This window comes from Passer domesticus, chromosome 3 (genome assembly GCF_036417665.1).
Source record: "Passer domesticus isolate bPasDom1 chromosome 3, bPasDom1.hap1, whole genome shotgun sequence".
Taxonomy (NCBI): Eukaryota; Metazoa; Chordata; class Aves; order Passeriformes; family Passeridae; genus Passer; species Passer domesticus.
In genome coordinates, this window is record NC_087476.1 from 49815316 (window position 1) to 49836147 (window position 20832).

At 39.9% G+C, this 20832-nt stretch overlaps 1 protein-coding gene and 1 long non-coding RNA gene across 2 annotated transcripts in view; one reads left to right on the top strand and one right to left on the bottom strand.

The window, feature by feature from the left end:
• CEP85L (centrosomal protein 85 like) overlaps positions 1-20832 on the bottom strand; it is a 135119-nt gene that overhangs the window by 108126 nt on the left and 6161 nt on the right. The window lies entirely within an intron of this gene.
• Positions 9546-18835, top strand: LOC135296569 (uncharacterized). Its single transcript, XR_010358643.1, has 3 exons — positions 9546-11511; positions 15636-15964; positions 17745-18835. It is a non-coding gene; the product is annotated as an uncharacterized LOC135296569 (long non-coding RNA).

The following is a 20832-nucleotide window of genomic DNA, read 5'->3' on the forward strand; positions in this document are numbered from 1 at the left end:
AACAGCCTGCATCCCCAGGTAATTATTGTGAAATGTGATGCTCCAGACAGTGAATGGACTCAATTTCTTAGTGTCTGAAAAGCCTTCTCCCCACCTCCTTTTTTTCTGACACAAACTCCACCTTCTTGGCAGAACGAAGAGAGGAAAATGACAATAGAAAGTAACAGTTTAAGCACTGGTGCTAGGCAGATGCTGTCTCACTAAGGTCAGCTGGAGCATGTTTTATCCAATAATCTGTGGATCTAGGTTCAGCAATCACATCTCTTTTTTCCCCCCTCAGTAAAAATGTAATGCTTGAAGTGGAAATAAGCTGAAGCATAATATGTGAAAGCAGCATTTTCCTTTGATTAAAGCAAAAAATAAGTTCAATGTTTCTTCTACACACTTGCTTTCACATTTAATAAAATTAAAATATTATTAAAAAACCCAAATGCAAATACCTAAACATTGTTCTAAGAGAATGCAGACCATTTCCCCTATCTAATTAAGACTTTAGGCGTGTGTGCATTCTATCAAAAAACAACAGCGATATTTCTGCAAGCATATCTACATTGTAAATTACTTTGAAATTAAAATCACAAATTTTCAGTTATTGAGTTGCTTCACTAAGTACAGCAATTCTTTCCCTCCACCCACAACTATTACAGTTGAACACTGTGTCCTAGCAAAGTCTTAGCAGCCTTTAAGAAGCCTTAGAACAATTTCTCCTGTTTTCCAAAAAAATAACTATGCATTGGGAGTCACTATAATTAAGAACAGATTAGCCTACCTAAGGAACTGCACACCTGCTGGTAGGGGCATGCTGGCCTATAAAAGACTGAAATGTTTTATTCAAAGTACACAGAGTGCACTGCACAGCATTAACAATAAATTGTTAATATCTGCAAAGTAGGCATCATGAAGTAACACTGTGTATGCAATGTTCTTATTTTTGCCTTTTCTACAAACAAATAAGAGTGCACATGTCTCACAGATGAGCACAGTTTGAATCTGCTTTGCACTGTGCTTTCACAAACAGCTTACACCATGGGAGAGAGTCAAACCAAGCAGCTCACTGTTACCATACCTATAAACATAGCTATGGTTTATTACCAACATCTTGAATTGCAGCTTAATGTTCCAGCTTTCAGAGTCAGATTTTCACCTGAGAAATTATATACATCATTGCTAAAAGACCCTTTGGTGTCAGGAATTCTTCACTTTTTTTTTGTTGGAATTTTTTTTTTTTTGGTGGGGGTGTGTGTGTATCATATTAATTTAAAATAAATCACAGAGAATTAAATCAACTTTGTGTTATCAACTCAGATAGTGCAGGAAGAACAAATGTAGGAGTGGCATCCAGTGGCGTCTAACCAGTAACTTGTGAAGATAAACAGGATTTTCCCAAGTATATTTTTCTCAAGGGGAGATTTTTTGAGTTCTGCCATTCCATCTTCCCTCCATCCTTCCTTCTTCCCAAAGGCAGTAGGAAAAAAAAAGAGGAAATATAAATGTTTTGGGAGCAGATGGAGAGAATATGTAAAAACCAGCAGGCTGGAGGCAGGTTTTCTTCAGGCTTCCAGTCTGGTTCCTATAAAGTTAAAGTACCTCCACCAGAGTAGCCAGGGAGCCTCACTGACATATCCAGCTTTCTTGCAAGACATTATGCTTTCACAAAAAAAAAAAAATAAATTAAAAAAAAAAATTGAAATTGTTTCTTTTACTTTACAGCATGACTTTTTTCCCCCCTTGAGTTACTCTCACTTTCTGTGGACACACTATCTGATTTTAGGGAGCACAAATACTTTTTGTATTTTCCTCTGCTAAAGGAAAGCACTTTCTTGTGCTAAAGCCCAGGAAGCCCCAGCAGTGCTGCAGTTCAGGGTTTTGATCCCACTGACAATGCTCAAATTTTTATAGCTGGCATTTTTCTTCTAGGCAGACTTGTTTGACTCCATGTTACACACAGACAAAAGAGTGCAGGATGATGCATCTAAAACTGGATGATATCACTACACAATAATTCGCAGGGTTTCTTAAGCTTCTTTATGTATGTTAAACTCCACCTCAAATATGAAGTAGCTTCTGTATTAGAAGCACAGCATTTAGCCTGACTTGTTTAAACCTACCTGCTTTAGAGGTTAATCAAAAAGCAACCCCTTGTATGCAGTCACTGAAACAAAGGATCAGACCATGTAGTTCAGGTTCCCGGCCTTTTTCTGCCTCAGTGTTCAAAGGAGTAAGTCCTCTTTCCTTTTGCAACAAACATCCCTGGTGAATTATATAACTTTGCAGTAAATCAGAATTTTAAATGATAAGTAACTGTTACAGGAAGGCTGAACACTCTACAGCACAACCAGCCAGCGATGCAATGTTGTATGAATACTTGAAAGTGGACATTTCTTCCAAGTGGCCGTCATTATCTGCTTATAGCCTGAAATATGTTGTTTGTTTATTCCAAGTCAGAAATACAAGCTATGAGCATTACCAGTCAGAAAATTATCTGGTCTCTTGTGTTTGAGCCAAACCCAATATTGCTGCAAAGGGATGAAATTTCAGTAAAGTCAATGGAGTTATGCCAGTGCTTAGTTTAGTCAGCTCAGTACTGTCATATGCCCATACGTAAAAGTCAGATGGAAAAATTTATTTCATGCTGTAACTATAAATACTACAACTTAATGAGGCTCCCTACCCCATTTTTTCTCCATTGACTTTTATTCTACAAAAATCACTGACATTGATTCTAGAATAATTAATTACGGACTATATGCTACAATAATGTATCACTATTATAATACTTTTTTTTTTCTCTCTCTCAGCAATGAGAATTCCATAGCTAAAATGACAAGATGTTGTATGCTGGTGGAATAAAATCCAGTTTAATTGGGCACCCATCACCCAACCAGATGTCTCAGAACCAGCCTGTTTCCTGCACAACGCTCAAGGACCAGCAGCCATCAGCCATGGCACTGCTGGGAACTGCCTGGTGTGCAGGACAGGCAGCCTTAGAAAACACTTTGGTTTTGATATGCCTACCTGTGTAAAGCATAATTTGCTTATGTCTTGTGCTTTGCATCTTTCCCACAGTAAACTAATAAAAATATAGAAAACATATTTTTAGATAAACCCTTTTTACCCAAGAAAGTAGAAAACTACTGAAATGCACAAATTGTGCTGTAATGGTTTGTACTGACCAACAGTGCCCATCAGATTTGTTTTATGGTGCCTCAAGATTAGTATATGACATGTGTATGAATCCACCACAGTATCCTCACATTGTTTTGCTTTTGACTTAAAATTAGCACAGACAAGAGTGCTTATTAAAAGTAACATTGCGACTCTGGCTTGGCTGTAAGATCATTCTACTTTTAACACATTACTAGAGTGACCAAATTGATCTGGGAGGAGTAAACATGTAAACTGATCTTTGGTCACTCAGAAAACAACAAGAAATGAAGCTCCTAAGTGAGCATGTAACTTTCAATATATATGAGTACGAAAAGCATAGAAGTTTAAGTATTGCTGCTTGAATTCTTGGGGACAGTCCCACTCGTTTAGGAATCCCGTGGTTTAAGAATTGCACATCATGTAGTGCATTGCTGTACCATTCTAATATTGTGAGTAAGAATATCTGGTTAAATCAATTAAAATGAAACTGAAGAATCACAGTTGCAATTTTCTGGTTAGTGCAGGACAGTATGATATAAATATCTATACTTTGACCATTTAGTTCTTGGTTTTCCTGTCTTCTGAGCTAAGCATCAGAAGGTCAACCCAAAACATGAGAATGTCTCCAGGGCTTCTGAAGGAAAAGTAATTGCCATCTGTTCACAAGGTAAGAAGCTTGAAAGACCCAAACAAAATGCATTAATAGGAAAAGATGACTAGCTTAACTAAAAATCTGGATCTGGCTGCATCCTTCCACAACAACATTATGCATAAGCTTCCAATGTGAAAATAACAAAAAAAAAATTATATATATATATACTGAAACAAGAGATGGTAAGCAGTCAGGAAGCCAAAATGGAGAGTAACAAAAATTCATTAAGGAAGTGCAAGAGGCAGTCATACAACAACTCCCATCTGCACACTACCCCAGCAAACACTCCATGAAGTCAGTTCATTCATGGAAGTCCTTGCTCAATGACACCACTGACAGTATGTTAACTGAGCCTTTCATGGTGTTGGCCCTGCTGGAACACAGCCCCAGCACTCACCATGACAAGATCTTTACTTAGCACAGCCACTGCAGTTAACAGATAGAACAGGAAAATTAAGAAAGAAATAAGAAGAAGACAACTATAATGAAGTGTCTTGAAATACATGAAAATACTCCTTGTCTTTCACCAAGATGTTTGCAGCAAGGATAAACTCTCAAAATTTGGATTAAAAATACAAAAAAACCCCATGCATGTTGCATCATATTAAGGTGAAATCAGGAGCTAATTTAAAAAATGATAAATTGAATCAGTATTTCCAAAACAAATTTGCTGCATTTTTATGGTACTGCTTTCAGATGTTACTGGTAGGCAGGAACAAAAGCTGACTGTAACAGACCTCTAGAGTAAACTGAAATATCTAAAGCCCTAGAAGTACGTTACGAACTCTAAGGGCTCTACTACATAACTATATGTACTCAGTGCTAAATATCTTTGAGCTTATACATTCCAATTTAAGTAAACCAGTCTCCTTTGCACAGAGATAAGGAAACTGAGCTGTGTAAAGCAAAAAGTACCAACCATTCCACTCAAATCTATATTTAGTATTTGCTGTGTCGTGCTTTAATTGCTGAAACTGCCTCCACAAAAGCATTGAAAATGAGAAAAAATGCCATCATGAGGCACACTGAATGTTCAGAATAACACTTCACCTTGAAAAATATTTGCATCAGTTCTGAATCACAAAGAAGTTCTGAAATACAGATGAATTATCAACATTTTGTTTCCATCAGGTATATGCTCCCAATGTAAAAAATACAAAGAACAAAAATATACTGAAACCCTCTTGGAGCTCACCATCGTGAACAAAACAGAATCTGTCGGGAGTTCAAATTTGTATGAGCAGAGAGGAAAAGAAAATGTGCAAGATTAGTTCCCTCTTTAAAAAGAGCAGATAAGTTAGTAAATACAGTAACTTCCATGGAGCTGGCAAGTGAGCCAAGTTGGATAAGCAGATCCAGATATCTATTTTGAGAGGCTGTGAATTGTGTTTCCTTATCGAATGAGTCCCTTATTTTCCCTGCGTTTTTTTATCATAATTTTTCATATGACTTTCAAATATAATTTTACATGAAGTATATATAGGTACTCAGACTGGACCATATGGTAAAAGACTCTTTGCTAGAGACTCATTTATTTAAAATACAAATGAACAGTCACTGAAATTGACAGTTTTTGTAGAGTCCTGATCAACCATATCTCCAGCTGCAAGGATTTCTCACAGAAATTCTTTTTGCTCTCCCAAGTAGTGACTGCAATAGAGGGTTTTACAGCCCCTGAAACTTAGCCACATCAAACATTTCCACAACACAAGCCTCAGGCTACATACTGCAAGTCCTCCCTGCCGGGTGGTGATTCCATACAGAGCAGCACAATATGGATTTACAAGTTCTGTGGTTGGATTTACCAGAGAAAAAGGGGCAGACAGAAGAGTTACTAGATCCATGTTGAAGAGGACAAGGGCTCAAGGTCCTTGTGGCACTGCATTCACAGAATGACTAGGTTGGAAGAGACTTTCAAGATCATCAAGTCCAACCCATTCCCTAACACCTCAGCTAAACCATGGCACCGAGTGCCACATCCAGTCTCTTTTTAAACACATTCAGGCATGGTGACTCTGCAACCTCTGCGGGCAGATCATTCCAGAACTTTATCACTCTTTCTGTGAAAAACTTTTTCCTAATATCCAGCCTATATTTCCTCGCTGGTCTGTGGGGAAGCTCTGCTTGATACATACGCAGTTTGCATACCTACTTGTAAAGACTTAAAAAAGAATTTCATAGAACCATAGAATCACAGAATGGTTTGGATTGGAAGGGACCTTAAATATCACCTAGATCCAACCCTCCTGCCACCTTGTACTAGGCTGAGTTGCTCAAAGCCTTGTCCAACCTGGCCTCAAACACTGCCAGGGATGGGGCATCTACCACTTCCTAATATCTAATCTAAACATGCCCTCTGTCTGTTTAAAGCCATCACCCTTTGTCCTGTCACTTTGAGTGACTGGACCTTGGTAATGACTCCAATGATTGTATGAAGGATGAATAAGCATATTAGGGCCACAGAACATATAATCCTCTTAGTTGTGCAACTTAAATCATACAGTTTATCACCCCAGCAGAGGACAGTATTGAAGGTATTCAGGGTGAGGTTTTCCCAAGCCTTCATCCCCCATATGGTGAGCTCTTTGCAAAATCTGTCAGAGAGAGAGCGAGAGCAAGAGTTCTCATGAAGAACAAAAAGCCAGATTTCTGAATGTGCTCTTCCCTCACCCACACTCTTATCAGCTCTATTTTTAAATACAATGCTAGCTCCATAGAATCTCCTGAGATTTGACAGTTGGTCACACTGTTACAGATTAAACAGAAGAGTGGCAGACTTGGCTGGATTTACTGCTCGGCACAGCAAAGAGGGAGACCTGGCCCTGCAAGCATGTCACAGTGTCAGCAAACGGCATTTGCTGGACAGCAAATGAGCGTGATGCAGGCTGCCCCTGTTCAGGACACATGACACAAATCCTTTCATCATATTTCAGCTTTGATGCAGGCGCTGCCAACAGCTTCAGCCCTGCTCAAGCACTGCAAGTGAGTAGGCAACTCATTTACTGGCTTGCTTGTATCTGCAGAATAGCTGGCAAGTGCATCATCAGAGTTATTCATGAAAATCCATGTGTGGGTGTGTGTTGAGGCTTTCAAAGAGATGGTGTAAAATATCTGTTCCTTCAGGCCTTCATGGTATAGAGCCTCTCCTCAAAATCTTTCGCTCTTATTCTGCCTTACAGTTTCAGACATCACATCCAAACTCGTGGGAGTCAGTCCTGCTGTGGCCAGTTCAAAGATGATGAAAACGGTACACAGCAGCCCACGATGGAGTTAGGGAGGGAGTCCAGGGCTCTCCAGTTTTAATGTTTTAATGTTAGACTGTGCTAAATGTGTTTACTACCCATAGATCTGTTTATTCATAGCTCAGTGAACTGACGTTTTGATTAAAATTGATTTTATTGTAACAGTGCTGTCACTATTATTAACCAGTTTCAATTCCTTTAAAAATAAACAGGGAGGATCCAAGCAGTTCAGACACCTCTATGCTGTACATGGCTGTTAGAAAAAGTATCAAAGGACAGATAAAATTTAAAAATAATGCACTTTTTAGAAAATTACTGTTTTCTTAATACAATTAAATACTGTTGTCTGAACCCTATAATACTACCCAGATGGCTAATAGAGAAAGAATCGTTATATTAGACAGAAGATTTTTATTAAAGACAGCTTTCGTTTTTCAAACAGCACAGGTTTTTCTGGCTGGCAGAGTGTCAGCTTGCCTAGTGAAAACTGTTTTCCCTTGGAAAGAAGAGACGAGTATAGGATGTACCCAAGAAAAGACAATTCCTCTTGGCTGACCTAAGCAGAAGTATTGGCTTGGGTCCCTGAAAGGAGCTCTTTCTTACTGCTGGTAATTTGTTCAGCAGCTATACAGATGGACTGGTATTTGTTTGGGTTGTTTTTTTGGGGTTGTTTCTTTGGGTTTTGAGGGGGGAAACTTGGTGTTTGGTTTTGGTTTTCTTCCCAAAAGTTAAAAAAAAGGGAGTTTGAAATTAGCAGCAAGCTCATAACAGATTTTGGAACCTTAGCAGACAGTAATGAAGAGTCATGAGAGATATAGTAAAAAAGGTGATTTTTCCACATCTGCAGAAGAGGAATGATGGAAATTTAGAAGACAATTCTGAACTCTCAGACTAAAATTAAGGCATATTTAGTTTTTCATAAATAAGGAACAGGCTCCTGGTAGGAGGTCTGAATTTTCATTTGCCTCTTGAACAGCATGAAGTGTGCTGTCAGTTCTCAGTAAATAGCAACAGTCAAATGTAATGCTCTGGATGCTACACAGAAATATATATGTACCATGAAGTAGTAGGAATGTGACAGTATCAGGTTTTGGAGTTTTCATGTTCTCTTCAATAACTCTTCAGTTCAGAAGTTTTATAGTTCAGAAACTATTCCAACTTTCTTTGATGTAAAAGTTTTAGGCAGAATCGTAAGTAGCTTGATAAGTCTTTTCTTGCTTACTTTAACAAAGTCTGGGAAATCAGTAGAAAGAAAGAAAGGAGAAAAGGAGAAACAGAAGAAGGGTGACAAGAAAACTCTGAAAACCTTCAAATTTGCTTCATCTTGGAGAGGGTAGGAGGGAAGTTTGGAGTAACATTATACTAATTCCTCTTTGGAATAATTTATAAAATTGGATATGCAGATAATTCACATACTGTAAGCAAAATTGGCCTGGAGACCACACAACCCAGCAGAGCTTCCAGAAGGCCCAGCTGTTCCTGTCCTTCAGGACATATCCTTGCTCAGTGCTTTGCTTACAAGCTGAGGTCTTTTTTGTCACTGTAAACAAAGAGAAATTCAACCCAAGCAGCCAGCCCTGCTCACTGTCTGTACACAGGGATTTCTGAGAAAGATGAAGAACAATCCCAGCTAGTCTGAAAGCAAAAGGACATTGCTTAATGACAGTTAATTCATTCCTTTAATTTGCATTGTCCTTACTCTTACTTGTATATGGATCATTGTTAAATGAGAGAAAGATAATAGAGAAAGCCATGGAAAAAACCGAATACATATATTCCCTTCTGGGCATTCATATAAAGAATCAAGCAGTTACTTTGGTTACCTTGTTTGTGATCTGTCCTTGCTCCTGTGAGGAAGGCTTGCAATTCCATTTGCAGAGTCCCCCTCCATAGTGAAACAGTTCAAGCACAACTATTCATTTCCAAGTGGCAAGATAGCAACCACATGTTAACAATTTCCTTCTCAAGACCTAGATGCTGCAAGTGAAAAATCATGCCTTGGCTTTCTGCCTGCTTCTGTCTGGCTTAATTAGCTGATCACACCAACAATCTCGCTAAAATGATTCTCAGTAAAAGGGTAAGGGGGAGCTGCTTGAGCAGAACTGGGTGAAGCTTCACACTGAGCTACTACCCTAGCAAGATCTGAGAAGAAAGGATCAAGGGCTTTGGCTCAGCACCTTCCTTATCCAGACAGAATTTGAATTTTTGGAGACTGAAAGCAGGATTCTGAATAAAGCACGATGCCTTCTAAAACTGCAATAACTGCAGCTACACAAGTTCAGACATTGGTTTGACATCGGTTTTGGGGGATTGTGCAGGTCCCTGTAGAGAAAGAGAACCACTCTAAAACTGAGAGTAAATATTTATCACAATCTCCCAAAGTGCTTTGTGTTTAGAATCACTTTGTAGCAGTGAAAATTATGTTGAAGAGAAGAATCATAAACATTTGCTCCATTGTCTTAGCTTATTTGCTTATTTTTTTTCCAGTGACTGAATGTCATCAGCTCAGTCATAAAAGATTATATTTTCCCTACCTCTTTACTGCTTGGTGGTGGCACTACACAGCATGGTAGCCCCACTTCTTCTGCACAGAACTCATGTTTCAGTGCTCTGCCTGGAGGACTGTACAAAATAAAGTTTTCCATGGTAATCAAGTCAAAATGACATGTCCCCATTTCCTAATACAACCCTGAAAGTGCTGAACAGCAGTAAAACAAACACTTAATGCATTTACGGTTTAAACACACTTAAAACAAAGATCCTAAAGCCTTTACAAAAACAAACTGCACTTCTCAACCATCTTGCTGGAATTCTAGTGTCCATCATAAAGATTTTCCAGCTACAGATTATTTTTAGTTCAAGTTTCAACTCAGTAAATTAAAGCATACAGACTGAAAGTGCATCCAAATATCATAGTCAGTTTAAGTTGTTTGATTTTTTTCACAATTTAAGATATGATGCATAGATCTCCAGTGAAGACATGATGGTTTATTCACATCATCCCACAGATGAAGAGAGTCCCATGTGTTTATATGGTGCAGGGCTGGTTTGCTTCAGCAGACGAGTGCATATTAGCAAACTGAAAAGGAATGCAGCAGCCCATCTCCTATAAACACCATTTGGCTATTTAAGCCTACACTGCACTAGAAATAGAATTATATCTCACAAACACCACCAAATGCCGGAGCATATAATTTATTCACTGCACGCTATATTATTTTCAAATCAGATTTTATCTGTCTCTGACTATATAAAGCTGGGGAAATAGTCTCATACACATGGAACACTTCTGTACTGAGGAATTACACCACTTTGGAATCAATTTACAGGCTATGCATTGAAGATCAATCTACAAGGCAGATTCAGATTTTGATTTGGGTCTTGCTTCTGGTTCAGTGACTGACCTCAGACATGTTCCCCAGCATTTGGTTTTCACTGAGACTTTGCTGGCTCTACTTTTCTTCGTCCTATACCATCTTTTACTGCCATCCCTGGTATCTCCTCCTTGCTTAAACACAACCTCTGGAATACTGTCTTCTCCAAACTAAGAACAAGAATCCTAACATTCCCACAAACACTGTTCATTCAGGTGAAGACCACGCAGTCAGGTCTATAGTCTCCAAACCTTCCTGCAAATTGTCCCTTCTTTTGGCCAAATAAGGATCATAATCCATTTTAGTGCCTCAACATGTAAAGATGAGGCAAATTAAAAAAAATAAAAAGGTTACATTTGATGAAGGCAGATAATGAAGCCTTAGGACACAGCCGTGTCTAATCCATCTATTTCAAATTGGGAGTTTGAAACATACTTTGGACTGTACAGTTTTGCACACAGAGGATATGCTCTGATCTTTTATGCCTCCTCCTTTAGTTAAGCTAGGTTTTCACACCGACAGCAGAGCTATTGTGTGCATGACATTTACTGCTGGAAATGGATGCTGGGTCTTGGCAATGAATGGAAAATCTGAGCATTAGCAATGAAAAGATATCTTCAGTGTTCCTTGGTCTCTTGTTAGTCATTCAACGTAGAGGAATTCAGCACAGAGGAAACACGCTGGGTGAGTGTCAGTGTTCCCAGCTCTGCCTGAAGAAAAACCCTGCTATAAAACAGAGTATGGGCACCGAGCATGACAGGATCCAGATTTTCAGTGCACACCAATGAAAACCTTCCTGACAGAAGAGTTCCAGAAACCCAGCTGGGGTTTATTTGGGAAACGTGCAGTTTTCCACATAAGAAAGTAAATTGAGATGCTTGTTTTCAGATTGTATGGAAAAATCTAATTGCTCTGACTAATTTGTATTTAAATGCAGCTTTATAGCCTGCAGCAAGAAGACATAGTCGATAGGCTGGAAAGTATAGTGTCATCTGAACCAGAAGTTCCCCCTTTTTTTTTTAATGTCTCTTGAGAATGGTGTCCGTGGTCTGTGTCTGACTGCATTCCCAGGAGACAACACAAGCTCTTTGTACAGGTATGGCTCTAAGACTTTGCACTCACCCTTTCACCAGGTTTATATCACTTACCAACTTCACCTGAGTATGCTTTTCTGTCTATCTGGCTCCGTGTCCTCTGCTGAGACAGCAAACCCTTTCCCAGCTAAAGACAATTGCCACCATGCAACATTCTAAAAAGGAATTCCCAGCCTGGGTCACACCCCAAAGGCTTTGTGTGTGCCTGGCCGCTGTGTGCACAGACTGGCACCACGAGGGGACTGGGGCCAGCTCCAGGCTCTGCCTGCCACAGACCTGCTCTGGAGCTGACATGTACACAGGGGTCCCCAGCTTTATTCCTTACAGTGGTTTGTAGGTGTAATCTGAGGATGCTCAGAACAAGCCACAGAACCTATGTGATTTAAAACTAACCTGGGTTACTCACAAAAGCATGTAATACACTGGGTTTATAAACTAGAATTTTTATATCTTTCAAGCCAGAGCCAAATAAAAATAAAAAGCTTAGACAAGGCACAAGATGGTTGTTGTAATCTCCCTGCCCTTAGCAATGCCATGAGGATGATGCTCTTCTGACTGATGTGTTGTGTAATGATCTTTTGCATATAATTCTTTATGCAATTAGACTGAAAGTTGCTGTCTAAAAGATCTGTTGAGCATTTATGCCCTGCATTTTCTCATTTGATTAATATTGAAAAGTAGGGAATATATATCCAGCCAGTCAAGGTGACACTCAAAATTGCTCTTTTTGCAGTACCATCCATTATAAATGTTACTTACAGCAGCTGTATTTAATTTCATGCTGACAACATAGATTTAAAAAGAACCCAATTTCATTTGTTTACAGATTCTAAACAAAAGATAATTATTTGGCTACAGAAAAATGATCTAACAGCTTATCTAAAACCTGCTTCCTTCAGAGTTTCGAGAACTCAGGGAAGGAGAGGGAGGAATTTAGTGAAGATTTTTTGCTGTTCTTAAAGAAGACTAAACTTCAGCAGAAACAATAAAGGATTTGACTTTCAGAAGTTATTTTAATTTATGTTAAGAAAGAATAAAAGTTTCTGTCTTTCCTTTATGTCATTATTACAGTATACCATTACATATGGGCTTTTTGTTAGACAAAATTTTTCTGGTGACTCATGATAAGGTATAGCTTTGGCTCTCGAATGACACATAATTGTTTAATTGTTTAATATTTACATTTTTTCACACTTTCTTTTTTTTGCTAAATAAATTCTAGAACTCACTGAACAGTGAGTTTTCTGCATGATGCAGTTTTAAAACATGCACAAAACCAATTCTGCACACAATTGTTTCTGTGAGAGTTAAAACTGAAGTAATTTGGCACCAGAGCAACAGCGTGTGAGACAAGGTTTTATATTGGACAGGCAAGAAAATGTGGTTATTTTCTTGTGGAAGAAGTAATTTAGGATAAAATATTTACACAAGCCAAAATCTAATCAAGGTGCTTGCTTCACTAAGTGTATTTACATGGGTCCTAGTATGCTAGAAGAACCCTCAAAGGACACCCATGAACATAAAATGAGACAAATGCATTTAGAAATCACGTTACAGGTCAGTGAACAAAAGATGCTGCCCTTGACACATAGTCACTGGTCTATAAAGAGAGATGTGTTTAATCTTAGCCTCATTTCCAGTGGACAGATGGCATTATTTTACAAAGCCTGTATTATCACAAGGCCTTACATCAACATTGCCACATCTGTAAAGTAACAATTTCCAGGCCTGGTAGGTAACAAGTTCCAGACTTGGTGATTTTTACCCCTAGAGGTCCCCAAAAGGATACATGGGAATATTAATGGGAAAGCAGCACTGCTGCCTTTTTGGATGGTGCACTCCTGTTCACTTTGCTATCCATCAAGTGCAGCATGAATGGGCAATGCCGTGCAGCTCCCCAGGACACTGCAGAGAGGAGAGAGAACCATCAGAGAAAATTACATCAGCCGAGCTGCAGAGCATGAATGATAGAGCCAGCAGGGCCCCGTGCACCTTCCTTTATGCCATCATGATGCTGTTTGACGGAAACCAGCTGCTCTGGTCATGTTCCTCACACTGTACCCAGCCCTGCCACCAGAGCATGCAGACAAGACCCAAGTGTCTGGTCTGATGCTCTTATGCTTTGTTTTGTTTCCAGCAATTTAATATACTTATGTAGAGTGATGTTCTTGTGATTAAAACAAAGAATCACTATCAACAAATCTCTCAGACCTTTAATGAAATCCAAACTGATTTCCATGTCAGCATTGAAAATACAGTATTAAGCCTACTAAAAAAAAGACTTTTTAAAATATATCTGCCCATTTCACAAGGAAATAATCTGAATACATGTCTAGTGGCACTCCATCTCTAGTTATTCAGAAACTTCCTGTCAGAAATGAATTCTCTTGGCTTGCTTTACCAGAGGAATCGCTGCATACACGCCAAATCAACAAATCACTGGGTAATTCATAATGATGGCTTATCAAGTAACTGATAGAAAGTGTGGCATGCGTAGGAGGACTAGACTAATCTTAGAAAAGAGAGGGATAAATGTTCAACCCCCCATTCCTTGATTTGCATTATTAGTGCCCTTATTGATGCCTAGCATCAGTGGGATAACACTTTTTTATGCTGGAGGTTTTTTTCTGAAGAAAATAAATCAGGACAATGGCCTTGTTCTCAGGTGAGAGAGGGGGATCCTTGGGTGTCCTAACAGATAACCTGTTCCCTGAGCTCCACAGGGTCCTGGGGAGTCTGGCTCCTGCAAAGTCCCTGGCCCCAAAGCTTCCCCACAGCTGCCTTTCAGGCCTATCTTCCAGGGGAAGCGTTGCCCCCTGGGCTGCCTGGATGCCCACTGGAGCATGGGTGGCCTGGCAGCAGGCTGAGCCAGCAGGCAGAGAGCCACGTCATGAGTAAAGCCAGTTCTGAGCCAGGCTGCCTCCTCACTTGCTTCTTTGCTGAACTTGAAAGCAAAATTGACAAGTTGAAAGCAAAATGGACATCTTGCTGTGGAAAACCTCGATGCCAGTGCATCAAACATTCTCCTACTGGAGAGGCACCCCAGCACTGCTCCTGCTGCCTGGCAGAGCCACTGTGGTGTAGAAAGGTGTCCAGCCAAAAGAGAGACAAGCTTTGCAGTTGGAGCAGTGGGCTATTTAATGGGAGTCATACTGCTCCTGGGCCAGGAAACGCCTGGGAACAGTGTTCTTTGCTCCTTAGAGTGCACAGCTGCACCTTGTCTCCCAGACTGGTCTGTTTCAAAAAGTGATTGCCACACTAAATTCTCCCAGGAGGAAGAGAACTTTTTTTTTTTTTAATTATTTATTTGTAGTGAGATAGCAAAACAAGAGAGATTTTACAAAAATACTTCTATGATTATATTTCTGGAGCACTCACAAAAGCTGTTGTGTTTGGCAATGAATTTAACAGTCACTTATGTTGTTCAACTCTTTACCTTTAAATAACACTCCTAAATACTCCTGTACTGTTTTATCTGCCTGTTCCATGATGCTTCTGCAGGAAAAATTACCTCATATATTTGCACCTCCCATATTTGTGCACTGTAAAGTTCATCATTAGAAAATAAACAGGAAAAACCACCCCTTTGAATTTTGCACAGCCTAAAGCATCTCTCAAAACAAGAGCACTGAACAAAACCTTCCTGTCATTTTATTTTTTATTTCCAGGGCCAGGTTTGGAGCATTTTTTGTACATAAATCAGTGTACAGTACAGGAAGTACAGACAGGCAGGAGCTGCAGTTTGCTCAGCAGTGATAAGACTCTATAGGTCCAATCTAGAGAAAGCCACAGAGGAATCCCAAGAAAGAGATGTTGTTTTATATGGACTACATGTCTATTGCACTAATAGTGTCTACTGCACTTTCTGGTTGCTTTCCCCTCTTCTATATTTTACTTCCTTCCTCTTAGTACTGAAAAAAAAAAACAGGCTTAGGATCTAAATTCTGAGACTCCTGTGAAAGTTTTGGTGCAGACCTGCATATAAGACTTGTGAAGCCAAATGTGATTTCTATGCTTCTATGATTTTTATTCTTTGTTCAATTTGCACCTTTTACTGTGTTCTTCATAAGCAGTTATACCGAAGTGCAGGATTTGGTTTATACCTCAAATCAAATTTCATTTTCAGCTGCTCCAGAAAAGGAACAGATCCCTTATGCTGAAAGTCATCTCCTCCTGCTGCCTTTGGTTGCCCAGCATGATCAATGGCACATTTATATCCTGAAGCAAAGGGCCCTGCCTTTCCTTCTGAGTGATTTGAGGTGGTGAAAGTGCTTTGTCATCTGATTACCAAAATACTCCAAGCCAGCCAACCCAGGAATCTAAACTAGCTGAAAAGGAACATAAACCAGGCTCCTGTGGAGAGCTGCTCCTCCTCCAAAAGATTTATGTCTTTCTCTACAGATTGCAAAAATATATAATGGATCAAGAAGATAACCACAACTATAAAGAGAACAGGTATGTACTCCTACATCCTCTTCTAAAATGTCCTACCTGTACTGTAATCCTTACATGAATCGTTCCGTAGTTTTATACACTGCTGTAGGAACACTGAAAAACATTTTTATATATGAAACAATGTGAATGTTTTCACTTTTTTGTCCTATAGCTAGTATTTTATGGGTTTGCATGCTGAGTCTCTTTAAAATTGTTCAGTGCAAGTTGCTGACAAGTGTATAATTGCACAGTAGAAAAAAAAAATTAAAAATCATGGAGCCATATTCTGCACACATTTACTGTGCTGTAAATTCCAAGTAACTCTGCTGACTTCACTGCATTTAAACTAGATTTATAATGAAATTCAGAAATTGTCCTGTACTTCCACTAATTAGGCTTCAAAGTCACTTACTTATGACCTTTTCTGAGAACAAAGACATTTTAGACAGTGTTACATAAGTGTCTTGCCAGATACTGTATGACTTCAGTTAAAAAACAGTGATGGCAACAGTTAGTTTCTTTTTCAATTGCCTTTAGTACTGCTAGAACTAGAAAAAATACTACCTTTTTTTGAAAGCTCTACAATATTATTTTCACTTACAGTCCTGGCTCAAAGAAACATAAAAGGTAAATCTAAAAGCAACTTGGTGACATAGTTAATCCCCTGCAAAAAAAAAAAAAAAAAAAAATCATTGTTTTTTTTAAAAAAATTAACATTATTGTCTTCAGCATCCTCTAAAATGTCCTGAAGCTTCTAGCATTTCTCAATGAATTCCAGAATCAATCTGCTGACCTGGGGTCTGTGAAATAACAGCCCAGTCCAGGACAGTATCTTTCTCCTAGTAGTAAAAAAAGTAGGAATGAAATAAGACAAACCCCAAACCCAAAACCAAGATCAAGCCCTTGAGATCTACCTGAGACAACACTCAATATTACCTCTGGAATTTTACTGCTTTGACTACCCCCAATGTTTTCCCTCTGGAAAACACTCTCCATAGCCTCTGTCATGGAGCATGGATCCATCTTATAGCTTCACTGGGTGTTGTTAGACCCATCAAACATTCCTAACAGGACAGACAGGCCCTAAAACCTGGGTTGTTTTTGACACCACACCTGCACAACTCATTCACAGCTGGAGCAGTTCTGATGTGGAGTTCTTCAGTATCAGTGGAATTGTGCTGGGGTGGTGCATTCAAGCAGAGGTTGCACAGCACAAGGTTTGCAACATGAGCATAGGGAGTGGAGACCAGAAAGATCATTAGTTCATACATGTAAATACATACTGCATTCTCTGACTATCTTATTTTTCTTCTGGTCAGTTATTGGTAGCAATTTTTCAGTCTGCATGGAACATATTTTGAACTTGGGTTCAGTCCTTTTGGCTGCATGGAAAAGGAATTACCCCCTGTGTTACACTTCCAATCATGCTACTGATCAAGTTGGACTCATCAGAATCACACAATAAGCTGTGTTGGAAAGGGCCATCAAAGATCATTAAGTCCCACTCCAGCCCAGCACCATCCTAAGCCTTTTCAGTCATTTTCCATGGCAAAATAAATTCCTGCTACCACAAGCCCATGTGCATTACATACTGTGTGTTTTTACCCCTTCACTTCAGAATTTACTTTTGCCATGCTATTTAATTTGGTCTCAGCATTTATGCACTGCAGGAAACTATTAACACATGAAACCTCCCTTTTCACAGACATGATCTCCTAATTAAACACAGAGTTAATTATCTCAGCCTTTATAACTGTGATTAATTCCAACAAGTTAACCTTTATTTTCCTTCTATGTTCAGTACAGGAAACTGCTTTGAGTGCTTGCTCATCCCACTAAAATCCTCTCGCTGAACACTGCCTCCAAGCAATGGCTCTCCATAAGTTTGAGGAAGGAGGGACTGGTTATCCCCAGAGAAGCTTTTTTCTTTTTCTCTAGCTCTGCAAGTCCTCCAAATCCAGGAGCTTGGGCCAAAGTGAGAATAGGCTGAAGAAAAATGCTTCCTATCTCAGCTTCACAGTTACTTCTTCAAGTCCTGACAATGTGAGCCAAAAGTTCCCTGACACATAAGAAGGGCTCAGGAAACATAAACAACATTGCTCCAGCCAAAACACAAAATGCTGCTTGCACATTGGTGGAAGAATTGTATCTCAGGTGTGATAGGTGTCCTGAATGTGAGGTAAGAAAGACTTGGAACTTGGCCTTTGTGTGTCTCTACTCATGAGCTGCCAAAGCTCATCTTTGACAGGACACCTACAATGACACAACCAATTCAAAACCACAGAATCATTTAGGTCTTTAAGACCTTTAAGATCATCAGCTACAACCACAAACCTAACATTGCCAAGACCATCAATGGAAATGGATTCAGTTTCAACTGGTTATTGTTATTTTTTCTGTTTCTATTTTGAAACCACTTAGGGCTACCCACTGCAGCTGATACCTGATCACAGCAGAACTACAAGCGCAAGCAAATTAATTGAATCTATGCAAAGTAGTGCTGCTGCTTTAAGCTGGGGTCTGCCTCCAGTGAGTAACTTAGTGTGCAGTAGCCAGACTGAATTTGCAACCCACAAGATCATCTGCACAAGGCTTTTGCATAGTCATTGGGAAAGCAGAGTTATTTACTGTAATATATATTGTGTAAGTAAGAACACCCATAAAAATATAGTTCAAAGTAGCTAATGAACTATACATTCACCTCCTGGCTAAGTATCCACTTATTTGTTCCATGTATTAATGTACAACCTAAATTAGAAACCATATGAGCTGGTGAACCCCATGTTTCCTTTTGTGCCACGGCAAAAACAAAATCTATAGCACTAACAGGTTAAGGAAGCAACAGGAGAGGAGGGACATGTACTCCGGTAATCCACACAAGCACCAGCACTCAGTTCCTCTCCCACCCAGCTTCTCCCTCTGCTCTCCCCTGCACCAAAGCTCAGTGTCCTGCCCCACGGCTCAGCTTGTCCCCATTCCCTGGTTTGGCCACTCACTTCCCTGCTTCCTCAGGGCTTGCTGCAGCCCAGTGATGGCCCCAGCCTGGCCCAGCAGAGCAGCCTGCTTCCTGCACGCCTCCTGATTTTCCACTGGACTGCCCTATCATCATCACAGCTAAACAAATAAAAGAATTTCCAGTTAAGAGGGTTTCATTATCTTTGATTTAATGCTTGTCAAAAGTTTTTTCCTCCTGATATAACTGATGTGAAATTCCAGGAAATTATCAGTTAAACCCAAGGAGAGTCTGAGTGGACATTTGTGCTGGCTGGACACACAGATAGAGAATCCAGCCAGAACAGTCCCAGAATACACTGCCATGCTAGAGCACACCACTTCAAGTTTTCAGAATACTATCGTCTGCCATATTCTAACTCATAACATGCAGTTTTCTCCTGTGTCCCCAAGCCACAGCCATGGGATCTCAGTGGTTCCTGGCCCTGTGGGAGAAGGGTGGGGTGGGTGCCCCACACTGAGTCACAGAACCCCCTGGAGGTGTTACACATCCCTTGGCCTCCAGCCTGGGGTGTGTGCCTCTCCAGATGCCAGTGCCAGGCCATGAGTCCTGATGCAGGAAGTGTGGCTCTTATGGCACCTGCTCTGCTTCCCAGGCTTAAAAGCAGGGAATGAAGGAAGAATTCAAGCCCCTCTCCAAAGCAGACTCTTTCTGACACCCTGTGTCTGTATAATCTCAGTCTCTTGGCTGGGGCCTGTGGGAGTAGTGCCAGCAGAAATACCAACACAGGGCTTCTCTTCCTCACCATCTCCAGCAATACTGCTCACCAGAGATGTGTTTCTTTCACATGTGTAAGATAATTTCCAAAACAAAGGATTTAAATACACATGACTAATCTTATTTGGATTTTGTCCAGAAGAACTAAACAAAAGCCTTTTAAATAATAAGATAATAATAGCAAAATCATTCTATTGGATTTTATAAATATTTATTCAAAACTCTAAGAAATAACTGCTCGAAATATTCAGGCATGTACCAGAAGTTCTATCATTTGGGCATGTATTTTATGGGAGTTTTTTGAGACTAACCCTTTCATTATATTTCTTTCTGTTCTGTTTCTTATGAGCCTGGCTGTTTTTTCCCCATCCCTTGCCCCTCTGGGTAATCACATTCTCTGTGCAGCTTCCTCCTCATTCTGCTTGGATGTTCCCTTCTGCAGTCATGCCTTCACCTTCTCCCCACCTGCCTTGCTTGGGTGTTTGCTCAGATAAGTTTTCCTTGCTATGGGACCTCTGACCTGACAGCCCTCTCTGCTCCCCTTCAGCTCTGCCCCCAGGAGCTTTGGAAAACTGAATTAATGAGTGTGGACAGCATCACTTTGAAAGGTGCCAGGCAGTTTACATAAGATGGAAAGACACATTTACAGCATCAAAGCCTCTGCAGGAGTAAAGACACATCTTGGCCTGAAAACAGAGCTTTTTTACAAGAGTTTTTGTGTTTAACCTCTTATAACATTCTGTTATTTAAATTACAATAAAACTGAATTCTGTTATTTAAAACACTGAGTGAGGAGACTGCTATGTAAAAAGGGGTCAGAAAAGCTGAACCAGCTTCCCTGAATGTCCAGCAGAAGGATAGGGTTGTGTCCCACAAAAATCAGGCCAGTCCTGTGTCCAGGAGGCTTTTGTTTCCTGACTTTATTCTTGCACATGACCTGCATCTTACGTGCAGGGTAGCTGCCCAAACACCATTTTCACTGATTTGTGCTGCTATTCCATAGGAAATGGTGACTGTTGTGCAGAGTGTTTCCAGCAGATCAATGACTGGATGGGAGCAAATGGTGGTCCATAAGTAAGGTGAAGGATATTAACTCCAAACAGTCACTAAATCTTTAGGAAATGCCCTGACCTCTGTTGGTTATTGCTACAAAAACTGG